At 35.8% G+C, this 19,759-nt stretch overlaps 1 protein-coding gene across 1 annotated transcript in view; it reads right to left on the bottom strand.

Moving 5' to 3' along the window:
* FAM135B (family with sequence similarity 135 member B) overlaps positions 1–18,872 on the bottom strand; it is a 280,538-nt gene extending 261,666 nt beyond the window's left edge. The window contains exon 1 of the mRNA XM_049781948.1: positions 18,742–18,872. The gene's annotated coding sequence lies outside the window, so the exon portion shown is untranslated. The remainder of the gene's footprint in view (positions 1–18,741) is intronic.
* Positions 18,873–19,759: the final 887 nt, after the last annotated feature.

Below are 19,759 nucleotides of genomic sequence, written 5' to 3'. Positions count from 1 at the left end.
TAACAAAATCTGTAAAATACCTTCATGAGAATAATTACAAAACACTATGGAAAGTAACCAGAAAAAATAACCATATTCCCTGTTCATGGACACTATTATTGCTAACTACATAATGTTAACGATTCGCACAAACTGATAATACATCTAAAATTTAAAATGGACCATAGTAAAAGTGTGAATTTAAGTTATGATGAAACATTAATTTAGTTTCCTCAAGTATGAAAGATACAACTCTAGTCAGATATATTAATTATTGAGGATTTTAAGCATATAGAAAGGCAGATTTTTAGGTGAATAACTTGCACTATCGTATAGTTGAATAATCTGCACTATCTTTTATTTTGCATGTATACCTAACACTGATCTAAAAGTAAAGCTTATTTTGTAAAGGAATATACACACTTTGATTATGTTCTGTTTTATAAATAAGGTATTCACAAATTTCTTGAATAATTGCCATAAGGATATAACATATGCACTGAATGATGCTATAGAGATAAAGTAAACATTCCAAATGTTAGTAATTCTTTAATATAAGGGCTAGAGAAATAGTAAGGTAAGTAGGTTGTTTGCCTTAAACATGGTCAATCTGGGTTCAACCCAGGACATCCCCAGCACTGCCACGAGTAATCCCTGAGCTCAAAGCCAGCAGTAACCCATGAATACTGCCACATATGGCCCACACCAAAACCAAAATAAATGGACAAATAATTCTTAGAAAATCTGAACATTTATTATATCTTTTTTAAATTATATAGATGAATAAAATTTTTTATATTTTTAAGTATAACTCCTTTATGAAATTTAGAGAATATGAATGTGTCAAAACTCTAGTTTATATATGAAAGCTATCAATGCTTTATTTATCTGACAATTGAATATTTCCATTCCTCTAATAATATTAAAATTTGAAATAAAATAAATGGAAAATTTGAAATAAAGAATATATTTTAATTTTTGTAAATAAGAATTTCCTTGGAGCAGGAAAAAAACAGGAAAACAAGGTAGACCAAATTCTTGAAGTTAAAGAATTCAATATTATAGGATTAGGTGGTGCTAGAATAACGAAAACAGTTATGGGCCCCGTAGATGACATATTGTCACAATGAAATGAACTGGAAGCGACAACCACTTCATCTATCTAATTATAGCTCTTTTTTCTTTCCTGAAACCAGACACAAAATCTGTGCCCACTTCATAGGATAACAGGGAAGGATTATGACCATGCATAGAATAGAATCCTAAAAAGTCTATTCTGACTTTATGTTTGCAAAAGTAAATTTAAAATTATAGCATTTCCCTTGTGTACTCTCAAGAACTTTGATAGGAATTGCCTGAAATATTTACTCTGGAAGCATTCCATAGGGAAATAAAGAAAGAAAAGTAAAAGGGAGTGAGGCTGAGAGGTGGAATGAGGATGACAAGCACAGACAATGTTAAAACATGAGGTCGTCTCCTTAATAGCACAGGACAGTTTCTGAAGGATTCCTAACAAACAATAAGAAAGGCTAGTCTCATATCTGTGTTTTGCAAATTTTAAATGGACCTTTCCTTGGGGGAGAGTATATGTAGGGAAAACAATTAAGAGGTTAACACTAAAATTTAAACAAGAGATGGTATTGGACACACCAGAATCATGACATATGAAGATTAAGGAGATGAAGATGAGCAATTGATGAGAGGGTTTGTGGAAGCAAATCCTAGTTCGAAGAAGGGCTTCTGCTTCTGGCTTAGAAAACTGAATGGATACCAGCACCATTTATCATAGGAACATCAATGTGGTAGAAAAAAGTTAAAGCCAAGAGTTATATGGAGAGTTTTAAGTGCTTTTAACTGTATCCTTGGGGAAAAAAAATCTATCAATACACACAACAATTCAGAACGTGATCAAGCAAAAACACGAATGAGATGTCTACATATTGTAATTGGACCTTTTGAAATAGAGAACATCCAGAAATCATGATTTCCATAAAACATTAAAAGACCAGAGGTGGAGTAAGATTACAAAACATAGGACATTGACCATGCACAAGATTCACCTCATGTGGTCCTCCAAGTTCTGCTTGGAATGATAATTAAAGTCAGAGTCAGAAGTAGGCCCTGAACATGACTGGATCTGGCTCAAAACCAACGAAACAAAAACAGAAATCAACAAAAACACCAAAATCTTAAAAGAACCATGGTTATGTCAGAGTGATGTATGGCACTTATGGATTAACTTACATCACAGGGTAAATAAAACTACTTTGCAGCAAGTAGCAACAAATTATTGGGATAGTGGTGATTGAAGTCACATTGAAAAGGATAAAAAAGGGGGCTGAGAAAAATAAAAAGAAAAGAATAAAGAAAAGTAGTTCACCAAAAATAAATTTCAAAGTGGACTTTGTCAAAAGTATGTCCTTCCAAGGACCTGACAGATAAAATGTTTCCAATGAATGTGACAATAGAACCCTTTGGTAATTTTCAATAAGCCATAAAGAGTACTTGAAAAATGAACAGAAGGTGAAATTGTAGTGAGACTGTCATAAAGACTGGCCTGGTTAGGAAAGAAAGAGAAAAAAGCTAGATGTGATCTCGAGTTTTTTGAGAGTGTGTGTGTGTGTGTGTGTGTGTGTGTGTGTGTGTGTGTGTGTGTGTACAATATTGCAGAATGCTTTGGTGTAGTTTTAAGAGGAGACAGTAATGTCAGTCATGGACATATGATAATAAGATAATGGGAAGAAAGGAGTCAAAATAGTCCAAGTTGATTATAGTAAAAATGTAAATCAAAGCTAAAGATGCTGGGATCCAGTGTAGGAGAAAATGGAAAAAAACAAAACCATGGGCAAAGAGAGTAATTTATAACTGCATGGATATTTATTAAGAAAATCAAGCTTTTTGTGGTTATTTGTTGATTCTTCTGTTTTAATTTACATAGAGAGAAAGAGAAATATAATATAGGCAGATGGGTATTGAGGAGTGAGAAAAGCACCTTTCTATACAATTATAATTGAACGATATTCATTCAATCTGTATATTATATAAACACTCTGGACAGAAATCTGGACTTAAAGAGTTCTCTCCATCTCAAATATAAGCCTTCTCTAGAGATTGCTGTACAACAAACAGTACCCTGGGATAAGTTGGCTATACATATTACATAAAGATTAGTATTTCATGATTTATTTGACTATCAACTTGTCATGAACAAAAACTTAAGTAGATTCATTTATTCTATCTGAGCTTTACAAAGCCATTATTAAGAGTCAGCCAATCCACATAAAACATATTTAGTTCTGATCCATTCCTACTAGTGCAGAGAGAGTTAATCCTCCCATGGATTACAGAGTGGTCAGGGTTGCTTAAGGGTTTGCTCGTGATTTTGAAGGCACGTGGACTTTCAATTACATTCCATCTGATGCATTCATTAACCACGTGATCTTGAGAAAGTTATTCTCTAAACCTTAGTTCATTTTCTAAAAAATGAGAATTCTACTGCTACTACCTATGCTACTTGCCAAAGGGACAAATGGGGTGAAAGTTTAAGTGGCACTAACAGAAACCCATACATAAGGGAACTCGATCATATACTCTTCTTTGGTGCTAGTTTTCCTGTATTATTCTAGCTTTCGATTTCTTTGAGAATTTGGGTATGGCACTGAAAATGTCATCTTACCCACCATGACCTACAATTAAACATACTTTTCCCAGGCAGAAAGTTTGCTTTCTATCTTAATTTATGTCTCTGTTTAGATGTCCTTATACACACAGAGAATATTCCTGAATGCTGTGATGAAAAATAGAAATTTTCTACCTGCTTTTACAGTGTTTTACTTAGCTGAATTATTTATTACATTCGTTTATTTTTACTTATATTCTGTTTGACTCTGTACATTATTATCTAAGACCCTATACAATAAATATTTGTGTAGATTGTTATTTTTTTCTATTTGAAATCTGTTGAGAGGTACTCATTCTTCAAGTCATGAAAAAACAGAAAGGAAATTTAAAGATAAACATTACTAATTGTGACTTTTTTTTCTATTTGAAATCTGTTGAGAGGTACTCATTCTTCAAGTCATGAAAAAACAGAAAGGAAATTTAAAGATAAACATTACTAATTGTGACTACCTTGGGATTCCAACTATATGCTATTCTGAAGAAACAAAACTGTGGTGACCCTGAAAAAGATCAGTAGCTTCCAAGGATTAGAGGAGGAATGGAAAAAAATGTGGAAAGTGAAAGGATGAATAAGGGGGAACATGGAGAAATTTGGAGGTAATTAAATTAGCTTGATAACTAAAATGGTAGATACATGTATTTATCAATATGTTGAAACCTACAGCATATACAAAACACTGAGTGAACACATTAACATCAACTATGAGCTTTCTATTATAATCTGTCAGTATAGATTGATCATTCCTAACAGATACACCACTAATGGTCCAAGTTGTTGACAGTGGAAGGGATGGTTTGTGTAAAGGGGAGAAAGAAAAATAGAATAGGAATTATATGGGAACTCTCTGCACTTTTTGTTCCACTCCCAAATTTCTCAGAGCAAAATCCTGGCTCAGAGATCACTACTGATCTGTTGGGGCCATGGGGTTATAGATGGTATCAGAGATAGGGCCCATTTGTCTGTATGCAAGGAAATAAATTGTATATTGTACTACCTCTTCAACCCCACAGTTTTTAATGTAAAGTCAATTAAAAATAAACAGATATAAGCAGTCACAAACAACTACATTTCATATCTCATTATGAGGCTCATGCTTCAGAGAGTTAGATTTCAGAAGTTTGGAAACTTTTTTGTTTTGTTTTGTTTATTTTGGCCACACCCAGTGATGCTCAGGGGTTACTCCTGGCTCTGTGCTCAGCAATCTCTCCTGGCTCTGGCTCGGGGGACCATATGGGATGCCAGGGATTAAAACCTAGGTCCGTTCTGGGTCTGCTTTGTGCAAGGCAAATGCCCAACCACTGCACCTTCGCTCCGGCCACTGGAAACTATTTTATAACAAAAGTATTATATACTTATCACTACCCAAACCATGCCCACATCCCATCACTTCTTTATCAGTAGCTTTTCAGCATCTCCCAGACTAATTGTATATTAAAAGTTCTCCAAACATACTTTTTTTATAGAATTTATTTTATTTCTATTTATTATATTCTGCATTAGAAAATAAACATCCCTGTATGAAACTGGTCTGTCAAGGTGGATATACACCATCTTTTCTGTGAAGACATCCTATATTATAAATTTTTTCTTTCCTATGAACTTTCAGAAAGCGCCATTGACTGTGTTCACATGTAATAACTTACTTTTAAATTTGTTTCATAATCTGACTTCTTTTTCACTGTTTGTAATCCAGAAAGCAATTATTTTTCTTTATCAGGCATTCAACAATATTTAAGTATATTTCTCAATCTACTACTTTGTGAACAATGTCTTCTCCATTCAATCTATCTGTAAAGTGCCAAAAGGTCTAGATATGCACTAGCACAATTTCATGGAATATTTTAATATGTTCTGTACAAGTCAAGTCTTCCACTGTCAGATATGTCGATAGTAATGGTGTCCATTTCACTGAGCAGCATATAGATTAATAACAATTATGATTGAAAAGTTTTATATAATTCATGCAAAATATTGGTATTGGATTTGTATATTATTAGATACCAAAATAGCTGATTACATATTTTCAGCACTGTATTTTCTCCAAGGTAAGTATTCAATAATATTTTTGATGACTAAATTACATTTAAATTTTTGTTTTTTGCTGTAGATTATGGATCACTTGAAAGTCTTAGCCTGAAGTTACATAAAATCAAATTGTACTCCGGTGTACATCATTTTCTCAAAAAAAATAAGTTCTGGTATTTATTCCTTGAAGCTTAACCTATTAGATACTATCTATGTGTATTTGAGACAGTCTGTTCCTTACTACAGTGAAAGCCTGTAGCAGAAATTCTAAGAAGGTTCTCAGTGGGATCAATTGTGCTGGATGACTAGTATACAAATAAAGAAGGCTAAAAAAGTGGTTGCTAGTTTGATCTGAATACTCATGGACTTCTGGGAATTTAGTGCTGGGTATACAATTGTTGAAAAAATTAATTTGTTTATAGGTTAAATAGGGTTTCATGTGAAGTAGAGGTAAAATGAAAGATATTGGCAAAAGGTGCTTAGCTAGGAAACTAAAGTGATGGAAAACTCCCAGCCTGTTCTAGAGAAACTTAGAAAAATAAATTCAGAGACTTAGTAGCTTTGATTGAATGTGTTCTAAAACATTTATATCTTAAAATAATGGATAAATCTTGATTTGGTGGGTCATTGTAATTATGTTGATATAACCAAGTCCAAACTAGATAATACAGTTATATAATACTTATAAAGTTATATACTTACATATATCATATATATAATTCAGTTATTGCATACGACTATAATATAAATATGTTATAGATAAACATGGACAATAACACCGACTAAGTTTTCAATTGGCCTTAACTAAAACCTAATTGTGTACACACATGTCTCTTCTGATTAACAAAAGATCATGGGGAAATGAGAATTAGAGAAAGAACAAATGTAAAAGGAGAAATAGTTCAAAAATTAAAGTCAAATAAAATTGCTTTTCTAGTCATCTCTTTCCAATTTTTAATTGGAGAAAAAGAATTTAATAGAAGCAAGTCAAATTGTGTCATTTCATACTATCATATTGCTCCATGAACACACAGTACATCTTAGTGTTTTTGTTTTTTTTTTTACATCTTAGTGTTTTAATTGATTTATGAGAGAGCTTTAGAATCAATCAAATAGCCCCATGTTTTTAGGTGGGTCAGAGATGGATTATCTGTGTGATGTTTATCTTTATGAGTTCCCAAATTTTCAATGTAAAAAGGGGATTAAGAAGAGTCATTTTTATCTCATACAACTGCTATGAAGATGACATAAGAAAATCCAAGTCAAGTGAATTGGCTCAGTGAAACAGTTCATATATTTGCTGAATGAACATAAACATGCATCCATCATGAATAAAGAGAGGAATGCATGGATGAATGAAGGAGGAATAAGACATTTGCCTTCTATATCAATCAATGATTGTTTAAGTGCATTGCCTGGAAGATGAATAGAGAAGAAAGGGCCAGAGTGGTAGCACAGTGGTAGGACACTTGCCTTGCATGCAGCTGACTCAGGACTGACCTCGGTTTGATCTTTGGCATCCCATATGGTCCCCAAAAAACAAAAACAAAAAAATATTTTCTCTGCTCTTGACTTTTCTACCCTACTCACTAGAAATACATAAATTTAATATAAAACAAAATTCACCTTCATCATAATAGCTTTCCAAATTTTTTTTTTACAAATTTTCACACTTAATATATATTTAGTTCTAATTCTTTTTTGGGGGGATTGGGTCACACCCAGAAGTGCTCAGTGGTTACTCCTGACTCTACACTCAGAAATCGCTCCTGGCAGGCTTGGGGAACCATATGGGATGTTCGGATTCGAACCACCATCTTTCTGCATGCAAGGCAAACGCCCTACCTTCATGCTATCTCTCTGGACCCTGGTTCTAATTCTTATACTAATAAAATCACCACGCTTTCTCTTTGGGGCACTTTGATAAGTGCTTTACACACGTTATATGTGCCACATTTTCTTTAAAGCGGTCTATTTGTCTTTGTGCTACATTCAGTGACACTCAGGGGTTACTTCTGGCTATGCACTCAGAAATTGCTCCTGGCTTGGGGCACCATACGGGATGACTGGGGATCGAACTGTTGTCTGTAGTAAGTCAACCGTGTTAAAGGCAGACATCCTACCGCTGGGCCATTTCTCCAGCCCCTGAAAGAGATATTTAAAAAATATTTTAAAATCAGAATTAGGGAATAGAAAATTTAAAGGGCAGATACGTGCTGAGTCTAAATATTTTACTTGTAATCTTTTTATGTCAGTTTGGTGTTAAACAAACAAGTCAGTCTGAATGTATCAACAGTTGCTCCATTTTGTTTGATGGACCAGTGCCTATACTGGATGTTCTTTCCAACATTATGTCTAGTAATTCAAGGCTACTTCTAACTGGGAATTAAAATGCAAGTTCAAAAATAAATATGCTAATCAAAATTTGAATGCTAGACCTTCCACTCTATTATTTCATTCTCTTTTATTTACGTGATGTGGTTATGCTTTTGATAAGCAAGATTCCTCAAACTTCACCAACCACTAATATGCAAAAAACTTTAAGGGCTTCCATAATTCTGTGAAATAGGGCTCTAAAACCTGACTTAACAAACAGATCTCATAAGCAAGCAGCCACCGTACAAGAATTTTTTCACTTTCAGAATATACCCACTAGTCAACTTCTATGTAGCAAATCACGGAACCTATTATCTACCCAAAAATCCCTACACCCATCCATCCACTCATATACATATCATAATTTGGTTTCATTTTTGAGGGGGTAGGTCACTGTCCTACATATTTATTTATTCAAACCATCCATTCAATGGAATATTTTCAATTTCTTGTAAAACACTCTCAAAATAGTACCTAGATAAATAAATACCTAGATAATAATAATACCTAGATAAATAAGTTTAGTTGAGTAAATTAATTACAATGTGCTTCAGATTCCATGAATAAATACTATGACACAATTGCTTTTAACAGAATTTCGTAACTACAGTTTAATTTATGCAGCTGCAAAGAATGGTGAAATCATGTAATTTTCTGCAGCCTTGTTGGAAGTTGACGATATCATGTTGAAAGTAAGCCAGAAGAAAGACAAACACAGAATCATCTCACTTATCTGTGGTATATATAATAACTGAATGAGAAAATGAAATAAATGTGAAATACCTAGAACACCGTTGGCCTGAGAACCTAGTGAGGTAATGGACAGAGAAGAAAAATATTAAGATAGGAAGGAAGATGAGAAAGGGAAGTAAATAAGTAGTGTTAGGGGTTTATATATACTGGTTATGTGGAAGAGTAATATAGCAATAAATCCAAAGCATAATCTCAACAGCACTTAAAACAAAGATCTAAGCTGCAATCAAGGTTGTAATGTTCCTGCCAAAGTGGGTTGAAGGAAGTGGAATAGGTGATGACTATAGGGCCAGGGTGGCGAACAAGATTTTTACCCTCACTCAAAATGGCAAAATGTAATGTGTTTAATATTTTAGTGTTAAAATTATATGCTTTTGTGTGAGTATTTGTCTGTTATGGCAGGTCACTGTTTGGTGTGGCTCACTGAATCTCACAGTTTAAAATTTTGGCTCTTTGTGTCGAACTTGTTTGCCACCCCTGCTATAGGGTCATCCAGATGGGAGAGGATATGGAAAGATGATTCTGTCCATAGTCACAGAGGCATATAGTTAGCAAAAGGAGGCTTTAAGGAAAGTATAATCCTCACATCCAATAGCTTCTCAATGTTTAATGCTATGGCTAAGCCACATCCAGTTGTTGTGCAAAGTAAGAGAAATATAATGGAGTAAGACACTGGAAGAATGTGAAAATCTTTAAAAGAGATGACAAGCTCCAGAGCTGTGGAGCAAGTAGTAAGGCCTCTCTGCCTTACACACGCTAGTCTAGGATGGACCGCGGTTCAATCCCCTGGTGTCCCATTTGGTTCCCTAAGACAGGAATGATTTCTGAGAGCAGAGCCAGGAGTAATCCCTGAGCATCACCAGGTGTGACCCAAAAATCAACAAAAAAATTAAAAATTAAAAACATAAAGAGATGACAATTGACAATTGATGTGAATCACAGAAAGGTTGTCCAGATGAAGGTGTGGTGCATCTATGTGTACTCATGTATCTAAAAGAGGTTGACAATGACTTTGGGATAAAAGTACACATAAACCAACCATTCTCTTTATGTACATATTAGCCACCTTCTTTCTGGTAGTCTGACTCAGTATTATAAAAAAATCTACAAAGAAAAACTTTGACATATACTATTAATTCTTGTCTAACTATAAGACATATAGTAAATGACATATTATTGGGTGTCAACCCAGATTCAATTATATCTAAAAAAGAGATATTTCTTAAAGTAACATATTTATTCTGAGTTTAGATGCTAACAATACATAATATTAATATACCAAAAACTTTAACATTGAGATTTGAACACAGAAAATTCAACTAAATATGCACACCAACCAAAGCCATATATACTATTAAAAACCATTTTCTTTCATTTTATTTCAAGATAGTCACTAAAAAATAAAAAAGGAAATTATGCATTTTTGATAACTTATTGATTAAAGAGCACTTAGAGTGACTTCAATTTATTATTTAACACAAATAGGTTCCTAACTGTAAAAACCCTCCTTATAATATCTTTGAAACTACACTGTTGGAAGCAGGCCTGAAGTTGAGGATCATCAAACAAATAATTATTTATACCTTTCATATTTCAGGACAAATAGAAGCTCCTACATTTCATAGATTTAAAAAATAACTCAGTTGTTAAATGTAAAATACCTTAAGTGATGAATTTTTGAGTTTTGGTCTTTAGGTTATGCTTTTGTTTATAAACATTAAACACTTTTTATGGGTTAGCTTAAGGGAATTGGAAACAAATCAATTTAAATGGTCAGATTTGAAATTTGTTCTTTACAAACTATGTAACTGTGAGTCTGGGGTTTTATCTTAAACAAGGCTAGGAACAACTGCATAAATAATAACTAAGATTTTGTGAGGAAAAGTACTTACTAGCTACTATCACATATCATCTGTACAAATGCATAGATTTAATGTAATTTAAAAATAATATATGATCATTTGAATATTCAGTATTCATAGATTTTTGGAGAGGAAAAACAAATTTTACATGAATTCTACAAGAAGATAATCTTGTCTTGAAACATTTATTTTTAAATAAATTAAAAAGGCAATATATTCTCCAACATATCATATAATCTGATCTAAAGTTAATAAGGCTTCACAAAAGCCACCATTAATGTTGCTCTCTGCCTTCCCAGCAGTAACCACAGTTAAAACGATGTGTGCCCAGGTAATAATTTTTCAGATAACTTAAGCAGTATGTTAATCACCAAACATTTTCATAGTTAATTTTAACAGTTTGTGATATAAATTACTTTAGAAATTATACTCCTCTGCCTTATTTTAGCAGTTTATTGACTGTAATTTAGTTTTTCTTTGATGACTCACTGTCACACTTTTGAACAGAAGTTATTGGTTAGTTCAATAACAATGTTGTGCTCTGAGACTTCTAATGCATGACGATTTTCAAATCTTCTTCACTCAGTAACCTATGATCCAATAAATATGTACAGCTCCAAGCATTCATGGGAGGTCTTAGAATGTATCCCCCACCAATAAAGGGGAATATTACACTTATTACAGTGCCATATTTCTTTTGTGTTATAGAGATTGCAATGCTATGAATCATACTTACTTATGCTCATAATTATGACATCTCACCTATCACCAAATATTACTTCTAGTCTTATAAATAAAAGTAAGGTATATGAGTAAGCATATGACTAGTTCAGCTAAACAGGAACTAGAAAAGCCTCCCCACATATCAAAGGTAAAGGTCAAAGTGTTTCAAGGACAGAGAGGCTTTGTTATAGTAACAGAAACCAAGATCTGGGTAACAGAATGATCAGTGACTAAGAACAGTGTGTGAGCAACAGGCTAGATACTTCACATACCAGAGTACTTAAAATTCTATGGAAATTCACCCTAACATTTTAGTGCATCTTTAAGATGATTCATTTTAGAGAAAAGTAAGGGCCTGAGAGAGGTAATTATAGGAGTTGACATGGTGATTGACATGTGTCCAATCCAATTCAATCTCTGGCACTACATATGCACACCCATGCATCACAGAGTGATTCCTAAATGCAAAGCTCCAGAGTACCACTGAGCATGGTGCAAAGAGCATTCCTTCAAAAAAAATTAGAATTAGCAAAAAAAAAAAAAAGGCCCAGACCAGAGACTTAAACATAAAATGGAAACTTTGCATGTGTATGCCCCAAGTCCAAGTTTGATGTCTAACAGTATATGATTCTGAGAGAGATAAGCAGAAGGTGAAGCTAAAGAAGAAAGAGCATCCATGAAAGAGATTCTTGTGTGTGCACAAGAATAAAAAAGTTCAGAGATATCCTTTTTGTTGTATGATTTGACTTTTAGGTCAAAGTCATTTTGAGGGAATTGGAGGGTAAGTATGGTTGAATTCCACAGCTCAAAGGAAGCATCCATTCAGTGTATATTTATGGATCAAAAAGATTTGAGGAGGGCAGTGTTTCAAATGAAACTATCAAGTTTTGGTATCTGTTCTTGGTCCTTTACCTACTATGTGATTACATAACTTTTGTGATGGCTGATAAGATTGATAGTTGCTCCATATTCCCAAGACATTTTTTTTACATCCATCTTGATCTGCTCTGCTCAGAAATATCAGTGTCTGTATTTCTCCTAGGTTTTGAGTCGCGGCAATAAATTTGATTCAAGATGCAAACATTAGGAAGCCTTGTGTGATCAGGCTAAAATTATATGAGATCACACACATTATACTGGTTGTCTTCCCCCTATCTTATTTAATATTTTACTCCATTTGAGTTCTTGACTGAGAGAAGTTCTCCAACCACTGGTGCAATTGCCATTTTGGGTGTTTTATCTCATGATGAAAATATAAACCTCAGAGAATGGGACCATTTCATCAAAGTCAAGTAATTGTTCAGTATCACCTTACAAAAAATGTCAGAAATAGGAGAGCCAACCAGATTTGCTATTATGGGACCAGGATAAATTCTAAAATGCAAAGTTAGATGACTTCTAAACACTTCTAATTGGAATAGTCAAGAAACAGACAAATTAGTCAGAATGGGATTTCAAAACCAAGTCTGCATCATTCTGATTAATTCTCAATCAAAATTACTCTCTCTTTTACATGAAAATCTGAAATGTCAGGGTTCACCAAGGAATGCACTGCCATGCAGAATCAATCCAAAAATCTTTTCAGGTTTAAATAAATCCTGAAACAAAGCTTTTTTGTTTTATTTTAATTTTTATTTGTTTCTTGGGTTAGAATCTGATTTACTAAGGAGTAATTACTGTCTCTGTTCTCAGGATCATTCCTAGTGGGCTTTGGGGGCCAATATTTGATATCTTGCATGTACACAATTTAGGTTTGATTCTTGGATCCATAGTTCATCTCCAGAGTACCACACAAAATTGTATTACTTGAGTGCAGAACCATAAGTCAGCTTTAAGTACAGCAGTATTCAATGCAAGATTTCAAAAGTAAGCAAGAAAGAAAACAAAGAAGAAAGGGAATAAAGAAGAAATAAATTGTGACATCATGCTGAGTGAAAGTCCAAACAGAAAATATCAATCTTAATTGACACTCAATAGAAACAGAGTAGACTGATAATTTACTAAAGATTTGTTATAGGAAAGACAAAAGATTCCTTGATCAAAGGGTACAGAAGCTCAAATATACAGGATGCATAAGATCTAAAGATCTGTGCATAGCATATTTACTACAGGTGATAATATCATGTTGCAAAAAGTATAAAAAAGGTGATCATAAGTGTTCTCAACATATTTAATTTACCAAAGATCTGTCAGGTTGCGATAATATCAAGGGCAGCAGAGATGGAGGTTGAAGCAAAAGTTCAGAGTCCAACTTATTAGCTCAAGTGAGTGACTGAAGAGGCTTGAACAAGAAAAATTATAGGATAAGAATGAAAATAAACCTCTGGGTGTTACTCATAATACTAAGGAAATTCATAACTTTCTTCCACTTGACTGGTTCTATGTTCAAATTCTTCAGATGTTCCACTGGTATTATTGAGTGGTAATCCATTTGTTCAATTATCTGACAGGCCAGATTCTTTCTCTCCCTTGTAATACCCATCTTCCTACACTGTCCTTCCACATTCTGTCATTGTCAGAATTTAATAATTAAATTATCTGTAGATCCATAAGAAGACACCATTTTAGTATACTTTCTATCTTTTCTAAGCTTCTCCTCTGAAAATGGGGAAAATGTTCTTTCAAACTCCAAACTTTTGATGGTTTATGGGACCTGCACACTGAAGTAGGAACTCCCTACTCTAGTTGACAAGACTGTCAGAAATGTGGCCCTTGTCTATTTCCTTGAAGAGACACCTCTGCATCTCCAGTATTCCAAATCCAGTATTCCATTCATTTCCTACTTTACTACAATTGAAGGGCTCTGCATGTTACTTTCCTTCTAATTGCTCTTCTCCCCATTGCCCATTTAGAAATTCATTCAGACCTCAGTTTATACATTCTGTCTTCTGCAAACCCTTCCTTCCTTGACAAATTTTTCTAGGAAATATGGTTCATTACACCTTATCTTTTATCTTATAGAAACATTATGTATTGGTTGGTTTCTTCTATTTCCATTCTTATTTTCTGACCATGATGCATCTGTCCTGAAATTTGTTCCAAATTGACTCCAAGGCCAGGCATGAGTGGCACATAAAAGGCTATATGATTCAGGTATACTATACTAGGCATACCACAGAGTATCTCATCTAGACTATGTGAATAAGTCCTTTATTTTACTGGCTGTGCCCTCACTAAAACAATAAAAATATCATCAAGCCAGAGAGGTGGCGCTAGAGGTAAGGCATCTGCCTTGCAAGTATTAGCCTAGCAAGGACCGTGATTCAATCCCCTGATGTTCCATATGGTACCCCCATAGCCAGGAATAACCCCTGAGCATCAAATTGATGTGGTCCAAAAACAAAACAAAACAAAAATGACCAAAAAAAGAGTTGCTCTACCATTGGTGTGTAAACATCTAGAAGCATTTCATGTTTGAATAGAAATATTTGACATAGTTGAACACTCAAAGTCTGGGAAGATCAGAGAATATTATAGATAAACTGCAAATACCTACCTCTGGTTCTCTTAGGAAAAACATATTTCATCTACACAATTATTTAGTAGAACTTTGAGGATAAACAGAGCTGCAGAACATCTTTCCTTGTGTCATATAAAAATCTGACTTGAAAAATATTAGACTGAAAAGGAAAGAGATTGCATGACACTATGCAAAAGTAACCCTAGTTGTAGAGGTATGTTGTGTATTCTAAAGTTTTGTACTAGGAATAGCTGTGAAAGAAAATAAAACTTTAAAGTAGGGATATAAACAGTTCATTAAATTGTACAAGTGATATCTTTGACCAAAAGAGAATCTAAATAATACAAAGCTAATTATGGTGAGAAAAGACATAGATTAGACTATATATATGCATATATATGTGCATATACATAAAGAAACTGATGGGCTGAAGTGAGGACACAGATCTCAGATATAAACAAATACAATTTTAATGTATTTCCCTCTCCTAACTCTATCTCTCTCTCTCTCTTTCAGCACACACACACACATTTAAGCTACCAAGGCAGCTTAAATAGGAGAATATAAAACCTTTGATGTCATTTCCTAAAATGCTGAAACCAATCATTTACAATTATATTTATAATTTGAAAATTTTGGTAACATTTATTAAAGACAAAGATTCTATTTTATTCTATTCTATTTTATTTCTATCCTATTTTTATTCTACTCTATTTTAAAATAGAATATATATGTAATTGGTCACTGTAAGGTGGTATAGTTAAGGCAAATATTTGGTTGGTAAAAATAATTTTTTAAAGAGCCTTCCAGATTAATAACTGGAGAAGCAGAATTTACAACCTATCTTGTCTGATGCTGTGTGACTAGACTTAGAACTGTTGTAAAAAATTAAAGAATTTTCTGCTGAGTATTTTATATTTAAAAGCTTTTTTTTATTCACAGCTATTTAATCACTGTATGCATTCCCATATCTGTAAATATATTAATAACCACAGTTTACAAATGAGTAACTGAGGCCTAGGAAGACCAACTGTCCTTGTTACTCTTCCCAGTAGAATCACGTCTCCAATCTAGGTTTCCCTCATTCAGTGTATGCACTTTTCCATTAAATTGGAGCTGAAAATTAAGAATAAATGTGGATGGAAGTAAATACATTTAAATTTTAAATATTCGAGTGGCTTTTTTCAGCATATGTATGTGCATTCCATTCACTTACATATTATAGTTTTTCTAAAGTACCCATCTGGAAAAAAAATCACTTTTTTTTTTTTTAGTAAAAATTATTGTATTTCTGTTTTCCTCCACCCCATTGGATTACTTCTAGCTAATGTATAACAAATCATGAAGTAGCCTTCAGTTTTGCTGCACATATTGAAGTGCTGAAGACAACAAGAACTGTCTCTGTAGAAACCTTTTCTGGTACAGGTGGTCCTGACTCAGGCCCTGCATCACACCTTCAGCAATTACTCACTATGTTGGTCAGTACACTGAGTACTGAGACCACAATATGGTTGAATAGGGCAGGTTCCTGCCTTATGAAAATACTGAAACTACAAAGGGAAGCAGATACATACACATAGAAGCGATTATCTAAAATAGCATAGGCTGAATGGTACAGGCACTGAAAGCGTCTAGGGAGGCATTCTTTTGAAAAGTATATTTGACCTGGGTTAAAGAAGAAAAGAGGAATATGTAATATTGTTGCTGGAGAAACTAGCATGAGGAAAAGCAGAAACATGTAAAATAGTAAATTGTATAAGGCAATCAATTTTCTTCAGAAATACTGCCAATTTCTTTTCAATTATTATGGTAATTTAACTCAGTGTAAATATTCAGGACAAATATTTGGTAAGCTTCTTGCATGATTAAGAACCTAGATAAATGCAGGTGAATATTTTCCATAGGTAATTAAAAGTGTGCCTGACCCAATGTATGTTACTTGCAAAAACTTAAATTACTTCCATTAAGTGGAAATCCCTGTTTACAGTATAAAATGCAAAAGCCAGCATTTAGTTGGGCAAACCTTAATTTTTCCAAACTAGCACTAATATTGCTTTTAATGGCAAGGCCCTTGACCTTCAATTACAATAAGCAAGGATGGATGACATTCTGTTTACCCTTATAAAGGCCTCTTTGTATTTCCCTAAGTGATTCTTGGATCAGATAAAAGTCCTTCATTTGTGAGTTAATAACCAATATTTCTACTTGTTTTTCATAGTTGATGCCTATGTAATAATTTCTGATCAGAGAAAAGATATTTCATTTGAAAATAATAATTTTACATGGCATGCTAGAGTTTATTTTTATTTTGCAGTGACATTCACAGAACTCAGGCTTTCATATAATCACATCAAGTACTTTAACATAGTACTATATCTCAAGCACCATGCCATATCCGTAAAAATCCTTCCCCACTCAACTTCTCCAGAATCCCACTTTATTGTCACAAGAGCCCATATACTGCAATAATTATAGGCATTCCATTCTACAGATGAGAAAAGAGAGTTTCAGAAAATTAAATCAATTCAATGTCACACCATACTGTAAGTCTATGATGAAATAAAAGCTAAAACTTTCTGTTTTCTTACTCCCAACTTTGTTCTCTTCTTTCTGCCCATTGCCATCTGCCTAGAATACAATATCATCCTCATTATGACACAACTCCCAGATGAAATACTGGTCAAATCGCATTCCCTCAGGCAATATAAATACAGCATAAATTAAAAGCCCAATTAAATAGAATAGCCTTTTAACTTAGATTTACAATTGTCCCCTGAGGTCAGGATAAAGAGACAGCCTTTCAAAAGTCAATGGTTTCTCATCCTGGAAAATATCCAGAGACCCACTTACCCACACTCACCTAACTTTATCTCTTACTTTATAGCCTTCCTGAGACCTGGTTCCGTAGAGCTGGGAAGTGAGTTTGGAACCATGCCCTAGAGGACTCTGCACCTCTCTGGCCTGCAAACCTGATTTATGGGATATCTGTGTGCATAGCCGACGTGCCTCATGTCTATAACACTCATGATAACAAACTGTCTCATTCAAGTAGAGATCAAAACAAAATCATCTAGCTATCTAAAATTGGGATGATTTTCCAATGGATAAGATCTTTGAGATGGCCAATAGGACAAAAGGGGTCACACCTGATGGTCTTGTTTTTCTAGTATTAATGGAGTGTGTGGGAAGGGGATAAAAATTAGGTGACATTCTTAATTTCAAGCTTATAATTTAGTGTCTATTTTCCAGAAGTTAATAATAACCATACATTCAACTTCACAGATACCTCTGGGTTTCCAAATGGTAATCACTCCACTAGCATACTCCGCTTATTCAAATATCATCTTTTCGGTTGCAGATTTACAAGCTGACTTTAGAATCCAGGAGCCAGTGCGTGTTCTGAAGATCTTTTCCATGCCATAGCTCGGCTGCAGTGCTGCTCCCAGCCCCATTCTCATCCAAATCACAAGACTAGGTCTCTAGGTCAGCCTGGAGCACAGACAAATGGTTATCGCCGTCCTGCTCACCTCGACACAGTCTTCTCACCAACCTACTTGGATTTCCTAACTCCGGAGGAATGGCCTTGCGCAGGATCTGGGGGCTTCTACAACGACCCCTTCCTTGATCCAGCTAGCATCTCTCCACCTAGCATTCCTCCACCTTCCCTTTCTTGCCCACTCAAAAACTGCCCCAAGGTGCCTTTCAAGAGCAAGACATAGATATGGGGGGGGGGGGAACCACACAAACATTTCCAGGGTGGAATCCCAGTGAAGTCACAGAAAGCTATCCAACTCCCAAACCCCGCTTCCTAGCTTCCAGAAACGTCACTACCATCCAAGGAGTTTTGGCAGCAGCTGCCAACCCCTAGTTCTCTCTCCTACCTGTCTCCCACTGGCGGGGTTCCCCTCTTTCACCTCCTCAGGCAGGATACAGCTTCTGGGGCTCTGGCTTTTTCTTTCTCTCTTCTCTGGCAGCTAACACTTGCAGCGGCGGTGGTTGGACCACACCACGGAGTCGGGGCACCTGCCAGCTGGATCCCAGGTTTCCCCTAGCACCGCGATCCAGCCTGGAGGAGGAGCGAGGATGCTGCCCTCGCTGACGATGCGATGGTCCTGATGAGGTTGCTATGGTTATGGGACTCCGCAGCTGCCACCCGTATCCGCCGCAACAGCTGCCCTGCCGCGGGCCTCTGGGACAGCTCAGCCTAGGTAGGAGGCAACTGCGGGCACCCCGAGGCGCTTGGCCACCGACCAGAAGACCCCACCGTGCGCCCCTAAACTGCAGCCTAGAGATGCTCCTGGCGTCCCCAGCGCTCCAGCTCACCCTCTGCGCCCTTGTCCTTCTTCCCGCGCCGGGACGCGCGCGGCCAGAGGCAGCGCAGCGCGCAATGCGCCCTGGAAGGATGGACTGGAGAGCTCGCCCCGCCACTGGACTTACAGCTGGCCCGGTGCCCCGCCACACTGCGCAAGCGCCAGCTGCGGGGCGCGGGAGCACGTCCAACCTCCGTTGCTTGGCGGGGGATGTTCCAAACCCTAGCGCCGGAGCTGGAGGGAGAGGACCGTTGAAGAGGCCGAGCCCATTCAACGCGTCCCGCCACACCAAGTGGAGGGCGCCTGCTGATGGACCCAAGAGCCCTAGCCAGCCCCGGCTGGCCTACGAGCATGCTCAGTCTCCAGGCGGAGTTCTCTTCCAGAACTGACTACAGATTCAAGATTATTCAGGCTAGAGAATAAAAGTCTCCTCCAGCAAGTCTAGGGGCAGGAGGACAAAGGTGTGCAGGGCTGGGAAAAATCATTCAAGGCACCAGGTACTACCCATTAGATGCTCAAGAAAGCGTTAAAACTTGCTTGAACCTCAATGAAAGCCCCATTGGGGAACTCACATAGTGGGACTATCCCA

Source organism: Suncus etruscus, chromosome 10 (genome assembly GCF_024139225.1).
Source record: "Suncus etruscus isolate mSunEtr1 chromosome 10, mSunEtr1.pri.cur, whole genome shotgun sequence".
Classification (NCBI taxonomy): Eukaryota; Metazoa; Chordata; class Mammalia; order Eulipotyphla; family Soricidae; genus Suncus; species Suncus etruscus.
Note: the sequence above shows the minus strand (reverse complement) of the source record. Positions and strands in the feature narration are given on the sequence as shown.